Genomic DNA, 10598 nt, shown 5'->3' with positions numbered 1-10598 from the left:
GAGTATCAAAATTTTGTAACCTTTTGTCTATATATATCCAAAGTGAGTCAGTGTTTCCGTGGAGATTGTGTTTGTGTCTCTGTAGGCATACATATCAGTAAGTTTGTGACTGCTGCCACCCAGGGAACAGTTTTCTGTGTTCCCGACCTGCCTTTTAGACTCTGGGTTTTATAGAGGTCTACCACCTGAAGTTTGAAAAATCATCTTTGTGAATGGTGCTGGTGCTCTAAGTATTCCATTTGTCAGTCCAGATTTTGCCTCTGAACTTTGCAAAGTGCTGAGGGTGACAAGGTCACACGGTGGAGCGAAGCGTTCTGGCTGCGCTCAGAATCTTTTCCTGTCACTGCTTCCACTATCTCCAAAAGCTCCTGTAACTGAATGAATATGTGTTAGAGAGGGCCGTCCTAATGCTCTGTAAAGGCCATGGCTGAACTCTGAAGCCTTGTCACAGCTAGAGAAAATGTACACAGTGGAACATGGGTGCAATGGCTGGAAGAGCAAATATCTGAGGAGTAGAAAAACCATCTCGTGAAATTCTTCCCACTGAATTCAAACTGAGTATGTAGTGAGGCCAAATTATCTAAAGGAATTTATTCTTCATTATAGGCCTAGCAGATGATTGCTGTGCAATTCAAGAAGAATGTATTTGGTCATCACTATATGTCCTCCTAGTCACTGGTTCTCAACCAGCACAGGTTTGCTCCCTAAGAGACATTTGCCAGGGTTTGAAGACATTTTTGATTGTCTCACCCAGCTGGCTTCTAGCAGATAGAACCCAGGATGCTAGTAAGCATCCTGTAACACACAGGGCAGTCTCCACAAAAAAAGAATTATCTGGCTTAATATATCAGTAGTGGTAGAGTTGAAAACCTATGCCCTAAGCTTAAAGGTTAAGTCAATCAAATGAGTCTTTAGTGCCCACACACTCTAAATGGCAACCTTTATTTACCTCATTTGACCTTGCTTAGACTGTTCTTATAAAGATATCCACATGGTGTCCCCTGTCTTCTTTTAGGTTCTATATCAAATGAAGCCTTCTCAAAGTGAGACTTTCTTTGACAAATTTATTAGTATTGGAATTTTTATCTCATTCCTTACAAAGCCCTATCCATCTCCTCTGCCTTATTTTTACTCCATATGCTCTTTAAAATTTTTTAATTATTTATTTTTCTTTTATAGTTTGTCACGTTGGTTTCCATATAACACCCAGTGGTCATCCCAATAAGTGCCCTCCTCCATGCCCATCACCCCTACTTCTCCCCCCCTCCCCCATCAGCCCTCAGTTTGTTCTCAATATTCAAGAGTCTCTCATAGTTTATCCCCCTCCCTCTCACCAACTATTTTCCCCCCTTCCCCTCCCCCTTAGTCATCTGCTGTTTCTCCTGTTACACTTATGAGTGAAAACATATGGTATCTGTCCTTCTCCACCTGACTTATTTCACTTAGCATGACACCCTCGAGGTCCATCCACTTTCCTACAAATGGCCATATTTCATTCTTTCTCATTGCCATATAGTACTCCATAGTATATATAAACCACATCCTCTTGATCCATTCATCAGTTGATGGACATTTAGGCTCTTTCCATGATTTGGCTATTGTTGAAAGTGCCACTATGAACATTGGGGTACTAGCCAAACTCCACACCTGAGAAATAAATAATCCAGTGAAGAAATGGGCAAAGAGGACATCCAGATGGCCAACAGAAACATGAAACGATGCTCAGCATCACTCATCATCAGGGAGATACAAATTAAAACCACACTGAGATACAATGTCACACCAGTCAGAGTGGCTCAAATGAAGAAATCAGGAGACTACAGATGCTGGCGAGGATGTGGAGAAACGGGTACCCGCCTACACTGTTGGTGAGTATGTTATCTGTTGCAGACACTCTGGAGAACAATGTGGAGGTTTACTCCATACACTTACCATCTCATGGAATAGGCTTTACTTATTTATTTTATTTCTACAAAACTCTGTTAAAATTTAAATAACATTTCAAAATGTTTATTTCTTTATTTTGAGAGAGAAAGTGAGCAGGGGAGGGGCAGAGAGAGAGAGGAAAGAATCCCAAGCAGGCTCTGCTCTGCGGGCACAGAGCCTGATGGCAGACACTTAACCATCTGAGCCACCCAGGTGCCAAACAACATTTATCATTATTGGATCGCCAGTGGTGTGAGCAGTGCCTGACACAGAATAGGTGCTCAGTAATTTCTCATTGAACAAATGAATGAGCTCAGTCCCAAGAATCTTAATTTAAATACAGATGTGGCATCTCTTTAAAGTGTATGCAGTTTCACCAAGTCTTGAGATAATACTGTTGATGGCATGAGCTTACCCTACTTTTTAAAAATTTATTTAGAGAGAGAGACAGTTTGAGGAACAGAGAGAGGGAGAAAGAGAATCCCAAGCATGGACAGTATTGAGCTCCTGACACAGGGCTAGATTTCCCAAACCATGAGATCATGACCTGAGCTGAGATCAAGAATGAGACTCTTAACCATCTGAGCCACAGAAAGCTCCAAACTTACCCTATTTTCTTCTTCCCTTGTCTTTATAGCAAAGACTAAGGAAAGTGGGAAAGTCCTTGGGTTTTATCAGTGCTACCCCAATTGTCCATAAGTCACTGTATAACAGTATCACAGGCACTCTTTGTACAGAAAGAGAATAAGGAGCGCCTGGGTGGCTGAGTTGGTTAAGCAGCTGACTTCAGCTCAGGTCATCATCATTCATGAGTTCGAGGCTCATATTGGGCTCTGTGCTGACAGCTCAGAGCCAGGAGCCTGCTTCGGATTGTGTGTATCCTTCTCTCTTTGCCCTTCCCCTGCTCATGCTCTATCAAAAAGTAAATAAAACATTAAAAAAATTATACGAAAAGAATAAAATATACTCATCCTTCTGCCCATTGAACAGAATTCTCTTTACCACAGTGTTTCCTTTGTAAAGCTGTAATGCAGTAAACCTTTGCTGCCAACTCATTCCTTCATACACGCACAATCATCCACAGTCCATGTTTCTTCTGGACTCTTAGCGTGTCTCAGGGAACTCCCCTTAAAACCATAGGTGTGGCTTCCAGGGAGGATTGGCTAACAGCAGAAGTAGGTACAGGAAGTGTGTGAGACACATGCTCGTAAAACTTGCTAGTGCTGTTACTGTTTTGCACCAGTATCCTAGGTTTCCTTTCACTTAAAGAAATGGAATATTTATATATAAACCCAAATAGATGAGTATATGTGTCTGGTAGCACATAAGCCACAGTGGGAAGCTGAGGTTGCATGCTCCCTTGATTTTCCATAATCACACATTCATTCCCTATCAGCGTCTACAGCAAACTAAGGCCTCATTAACAAATTGTTTGGAGGAGGTCACTGAGAGGGCATGACCCCTGGTTGACCCCGGGAGCTAAACCCGGGCAGTAGGAGCCGCCCCACCAACACCTGTGCTCTTAATGCACGTCCAGCACGTGCTCCCACAGCCGGAGCTGTTTGCCAGGACCCAGGCTTGAGAGAGCAATGGGTCCCTATGACTGAGCCCAGGGAAGGCTTCCATAAACTTTAAGGTCCTGGTGGTTAGGGTGCCTAGCTGGTTCAGTCTCTAGAACATGCGATTCTACCCCACTTGGGGTCCTGAGTTTAAGCCCCACATCGACTGTAGCGCTTACTTCAAAAAAAAAAAAAAAAAGATTCTGGCACTGGGGCATGATCTCGTCTCTGAGCACCAAAACAAGCCTCACAGGTAAGTTTTCTTGCTTCTTGAACCCGACCCCTACCCATCCCAAGTGGCTGACTCTGTCTTCGCCTTCTCCTTTCCCTCTGTCTCTGGAGGCCCAATTTATAAACCAACGAAAGGGAAAAAGGTTTTCTTAGAATATAGCGTTGCCCTCTTCCAAAACTAGGGGTCTCTGCTCTGATTCATTTTTGTGCTTTGCCTCTATGCCACAGACACTCTTAGGTCACATCGCCCCTCTTAGGTCAGAAGCTCACATGCTCAGGTGTTGTGAACCCCAGTCTCATCTTGGTATAGAATTCTCTCTTACAGGAGGACTTCATCAAAAGTGGTAGCTCCTGAGTTACCCACAGTGATCAGACAAGGACTCCTAAACGTGGTTTGCTTTGCTTCCCAGTTCCCAGAATTGTACTTCTTTCTTCATTGTGGTAAGTTTGAGTTCTAGGAACTTGTTTCTCACTTTAGAGGGAATGTTGCAGTGTTCCTTAGACTACTGGATACCTGGTAACTTCAGTGATGTCCCAAATGAACCTTTCAACGATTGTATGTGTTTTGCTATCTAGGGTCCTGGCCTCTTCTTTGTGACAAGACTCGGTTAGCATAATCCAAGTAATGGAGCAGAGGGGTGACCTGTGGGATCTGGATAAAGCCAAAGTTCCTGCCATGAGCTATATTTTAAACAGGAGCAGTAGCATTGTTAGAGTGCTTAGATAAGACGAGCGGTACTGTCGCCCTTGGCAGGGGAAAGCAAACAACTTCACATTTTCTTTGCTGATTTGTATTGAAAAGGAAGTGTTTGCTAAGTTAGCTTTATGCCAGGTCCCAGGGTCAGTGTCACTATGCCCCAATGAAGGTACTTTTCTCCGGAACAACAGCTAGAATCCCCATATGATTATATTTATAATAACGTACAGTCACTTCTTGAGATCCATGTGCCTTCTGCGCTGTAAAATAGGTGACTTAAATGAAAATCACTGGCAACTGCACCTTTTAAGCTTTGGAAGGTGACCTTAATCTCTGAAATCCTCTGGTAACATGATAGTGTTTTGGTTTACTATTTTGGAAGAAGGGTACAGTTCCACAGACTTCAAATAGGCCCTTCTTTTTTTAAAAAATTTTTATTTATTTTTATTTTTTATGTATTTATTTTTGGCCCTTCTTAATAGCTGTCACTTCATGGATTCAGGGACTAAAGTTGGATTTCTGTCAGATACCTCATAAATCTTTGCCAATATATATGTAGTCAGTTACCAAGAACTTAACCACAGGGTAAGTCTGGGCTGTCTGAACCCACTGTTAAATGAACTTAGCCCAAAACTCATTCTATATCTGATTTCCCTAAGCCTCCATTTACATCACCAGATCAAGACAGCATTCCAGCTCCTCAGGGATTAGAGACAATTCATAGCTAACATCTAATAATTCCCAGAAGCTGAGGACACTTTTTTTTTTCCCTTAGTGCCCATACATCTCAATTAATGGCTATCATTCCCTCTAGGAAAAAGACTTGGAGGAATCACTTGAATCCCTTCTGGCTGCATTGCAGGGACATTCTTCAATGTGACATAGGTTCCCCATTGGTCAACGCTTTCTGGATTTCTGAACTGACTTGATTGCAGGAACCAGGTAAGTGTACTCACTTTGGTGATTGAATCAGATTTCTGCTCACTCTAGCAAGAATTTTAAATATTACCAGAATGAGCACTGTGTGTTATATATAAGCAATGAATCACTAAATTCTATTCCTGAAATTATTATTATACTATATGTTAACTAACTTGGATTTAAATTAAATAATAATAATAAATCTTTAAAAGGTAAATAAAATTAAAAACCCACAAATGTTGAATTTCATCAAACACTTATTCTGCATTTTTTGAGATTATCATATGAAATTTCTTTTTTAAATTTTAATTTGGTGGACTGCATACATTGATTTCTTTTTCAAAGTTAAGGTAGTATTACGTAGTTGATGGAAATTTAACTTAATAATTATCTTATACACATGATATACATATCATTTTTCTCGGAATTGCTTTCGTCTTGGTTAATTCACAGTAAATACATTATTTTTGTAACTCCATGCACATGAAGGTAACTGCTGTGTAATTTTCATTTCTTGTCCTGTTCTGGTAATATAATATGCTAAATTTTAAATGATTTGGTGATAAATGTACAAACTTTTCAAATTGGGAAGGAATTTTATGTTTGTATTAATTAAAAGTTTGTACTGAGTGAAAAAAATATATATATATACACACACACACACACACAAAGAAAGCTGCAAAGAATATTCCATTTCACCATTCCACCAATATTTAAGCTCCTGCAGTGTTTCATCTTTATTTGGGCAACCCGTGGATGCCCTTAGTTTCTCTCTTCCTGAATTTACTAGTTATTAGATACCGTGGGTGTCTGAGAGCCTGCATTATTTACTTTTATGACTCGATTCATTAATTTCAGTGGGAAGCACAAGGAACACACTGTGATAATTTTATTGATGCCTAATCATGTATTTATTTGATATATATTGAACATTTACTACATATCAGAACTGTTCTAGGTACTGGAGATACAGCAGTGAGTAAATCAGGAAAAATATCACTACCTTCATATGCAGCTTGCGTACTAGCAGGTGAAGACCAATAATAACCAAACTAACATAGGTAAAATAGATTGCTTTTTAGATGTAACAGCTCAAATGGTAAAAGCCAATACAAACGGGGGATGGGGATGGTGAAAGTGGAGAATTTGTGGTCGCATGACTGCAGTTTTTAATAGGTCAGCCGTATAGATCGTTACTGAGGAGGAGATATTTCAGGCTCGGAGAGACAGAAGGGAGACAGCTCTGCCAATATCTGTGGCAAGAACAATCAGGATAGAGAAGACAGGAAGCATGGGGATCTTCGGGAGGGAACACACCATGTATGTTTGAGGAACAGAGAAGACTAGTAAGTGATGCAGAAATCACTGAAAAAATATAAATTTAATAAAACACAAGGAAAGCTTAAAATTAACACAACACTAGTAGAATTCAAAACAGTGTATATTTTTTGTATGCCTCATCATTAGATAAGGTAAAACCAAACAAATGTGTTTCCCATTACTGTTAGAAAGCAGTGAGAAAATTTTTAATGAGATGGGGGATGCTTGCAGAATAAGCTGAATATACAGCTCTCTCTGTTGTGTGACTCCAGAGCTTTACGATTATATATCATTTTGGAATACATACTGTAAGGCAGGAAGAAAATTCACCAAACTTTTTCTGAGTTGTGGGATTTGAATAAATCTATATTTTCTTTCTTAATCTTTTCTATATTGTTTACAGTGTCTATGGCTTTGCTTTGTTTTATTTTCTCTAAAGAAACTACAGGGGCACCTGGGTGGCTCAGTTGGTTAAGTGTCTGACTTCGGCTCAGGCCATGATCTCGCGGTTCATGGGTTTAAGCCCCGCATCAGGTTCTGTGCTGACAGCTCGGAGCCTGGAGCCTGGAGCCTGTTTCAGATTCTGTGTGTGTGTCTCTGTCTCTCCCTGTCTCAAAAATAAATAAACTATATAAAAAAAAGTACATGATCCAACAGTTAAGAGCCAAGGATTTGAAATAGACAAGCCTGGATCCATTTATTTCCTGTGGTACTTTGGATAAATGATGTTAGCAGTATCCATATATGTAAAATAGAATTGTTTTAGATCATTAAATGTGGTGCTTTTTTGTGGTACTGTTTTTAAAGGTGTTGATATAGTGTCTGATTTGTCATAAATAATAAATAACCTTTTTTTTTTCAGAAGTACCGCTTTTATAATCAGATAATCTTTTTAAGATTTTGTTTTTAAGTAATCCCTATACCCAACGTGGGTCTCCAACTCACAAGCTCAAGATCACTTCTACCCACTGAGTCAGCCAGGTGCCCCTATAACCAAATAATTTTTTAAAGGACAGAAAGAGATAAAACCCAATAGCTCAAATATACCTGTTAATTGATACCCTCTCCTCAAAGAACTGTAAAATAGTCACATTTAAGAACAATTTCTACTCAAAACTCCTTTCACAAATACTGCTTTTATTAAAGTTACTGTGTGTGTGGGTGTGGGTGTGTGTGTGTGTGTGTGTGTGTGAGAGAGATTACAACCCTTAAGATTTACTTTCCTAGAAAATTTCAAGCATACAATGCAGTATTATTATAGGTCCCTTTCTGCGCATTAGATCCCCTGAAAATAGTCATCTTATGACTGTAAGTTGGTACCTTTTGACCAACTTCTTTAATAGTTCAGACAAGAGCCTCATTCTCATTGATAACAGTCTAGATAAGTGGTGTTATACTTACCAAAAAAATGAATTTTTCTCATTTTAAAAGTGCTGCATGATTATTATGGGCTGTAACAGGTATAGTATATGAGGGAAAACTGAAGTCAAAGACAACCAGATAATCACTATCATGTCTATGTGTTTCCTACCAATATTTTGCAGTAAATATTTAAAAATAATTTTAATCTGAAAAATGTTTAAATTATATACATATATTACTTATTTAATGCCAATTGATACTTTTGAAATGAATTTTAGTTTCTCATAACTTAAAAAAATAACATGAATGTTTGCTTAACTAAAAGAGGCATTTAAAACCTACTAAATAGGGGCACCTGGGTGGCTCAGTCTGTTAAAGCTATGGACTCCTGATCTTGCAATTCATAAGATCAAGCCCCATGTCAGACTCTGTGCTGACAATGTGGGGTCTGCTCAGGATTCTCTGTCAAGAAACTACAGATGCTGCCAAGGATGTGGAGAAACGGGCACCCTCCTGCACTGTTGGTGGGAATGCAAAATGGTGCAGCCACTCTGGAAAACAGTGTGGAGGTTCCTCAAAAAATTGAAAGTAGAACTACACTGTGATCCAGCAATAGCACTACTAGGAATTTATCCAAGGGATGCAGGAGTGCTGATTTATAGGGGCACAAGTACTCCAATGTTTATAGCAGTGTTTTCAACGATAGCCAAATTATGGAAAAAGCCTAAATGTCCATCAGCTGATGAATGGGTCAAGAAGATGTGGTTTATATATACAATGGAATACTATTTGGCAATGAGAAAGAATGAAATCATGTCATTTACAATAATGTGGATGGAACTGGAAAGTATTATGCTGAGTGAAATAAGTCAGAGGACAGTTACCATGTTTTCACTTATGTGGATCTTGAGAAACTTAACAGAAGACCATGGGGATTGGAAGGGGAAAAAATAGTTACAGAGAGGTAGGGAGGTGAACCATAAGGGACTCTTAAATACAGAGAACAAACTGACGGTTAATGGGGGGTGGAGAGAGAGGGGAAAATGGGTCATGGGCATTGAGGTGGGTACTTGTTAGGATGAGCACTGGGTGTTGTATGTAAGCAATGAACCATGGGAATCTACCCCAAAACTCAGAGCACACTGTACACAGTGTACATTAGCCAATTTGACAATAAATTATATTAAACAATAAAATAATGAAAAGATTTATTTACTTTTGAGAGAAAGCATAAACAGGGAAGGGGCAGAGAGAGAGGGGGACAGAAGATCTGAAGTGGGCTGTGCATTGAGAGCAGTGAGCATGATGTGGAGCATGAGATCATGACCTGAGCCAATGTCTGTTGCTCAACCAATTGAGCCACCTAGGTAGCCCTCAAAAATAATATGTAAAAAAATAAACAAAAGCTACTAAATAATATGTACTTAGATTTTGGTTTTCAATAAAGTATGAATCATATTTTATAATAATATGACCAATTCTTCAAATTGCTCTTTTATAGCACCAGACTGAACCAATATTTTAAAACAAAGTTTGATTTAATGCCTTTTTTGTTAGAATAACTGTAACTCATTACATAATGGCCATTTTAATCTAATTTGTTTTATTTTTTTGAAAACATTTAAAAATGCTAAACATAGAAGTGCCACATGAACCAAGAGAAATTAGTCCTTCTCATTGTTTTAAAGTACTTATTCCTAGGCCATGCAAATCTGGCAGATTATTTTCAGTCTAATGTACCAAGGTCAAATGCACTCTAGAGATATTTCTTAATGGACTTTTCAGGCAAGTCCATGCTGTTGTACAGTATACTAAACAATTTGATGACCAGCACATTTGGGATATATATTATGTAATTTCAGAGAACTTTGGAAATGCAGGGTGCCTTTTAAATGCTAAGTAGTATCTTTGAATGTTCCCTCTAAAGAAAGATGGAAGAAATAATTTTGCTGACTTTTTCCATTGAGACAAAGTATGGATGAATTTTGAGTGTAAATTTAATTCTTTCAGGTATGACTTCAGTAGACTAAAACCATGTGCAAAAACATTCAAAAGAAAAATAGGATAGGAAGAACCTGACTGTCATTAATTTGTTAACAGTTGTTCACCCATCAATATTATTAAGTCATGTTATAGAAGGCAAATCTGGTCTTCATCCATTAACTGACTTGTGAGTATGACACTAAATTAAGATTTCTTTATCCTATTAAATATATATTAAAGCACATTAAGCTCTTAACACTATTTTATGTAATGTTGCCCCAGTCCATTTTAATACTAAGGCAAGAATACCATAGTATTTATCACGATGAAATTTAATGTTGAACACAGTTAGTCTGTTCTTGAAATCATTTTCTTCCTTGTATTCTACCATCTTTACTGTGTTTTTGTAATACATCTCCATTTTTGTTTTTGTCCACTGCTTCTTTCTATCTCTCATTTTTTTTAACTCCTCTTGCTTCCCTAACATATTAATGGCAGTTTTGAAAAACAATCTTCTGGGATTCCTGGGTGGCTCAGTCAGTTAAGCATTTGACTTTGGCTCAGGTCATGGTCTCATGATTCATGAGTTTGAGCCCCGC

Source organism: Suricata suricatta, chromosome X (genome assembly GCF_006229205.1).
Source record: "Suricata suricatta isolate VVHF042 chromosome X, meerkat_22Aug2017_6uvM2_HiC, whole genome shotgun sequence".
NCBI classification, from domain to species: Eukaryota; Metazoa; Chordata; class Mammalia; order Carnivora; family Herpestidae; genus Suricata; species Suricata suricatta.
The sequence above is the reverse complement of the archived record's forward strand: the minus strand, read 5'-3'. Positions refer to the sequence as shown.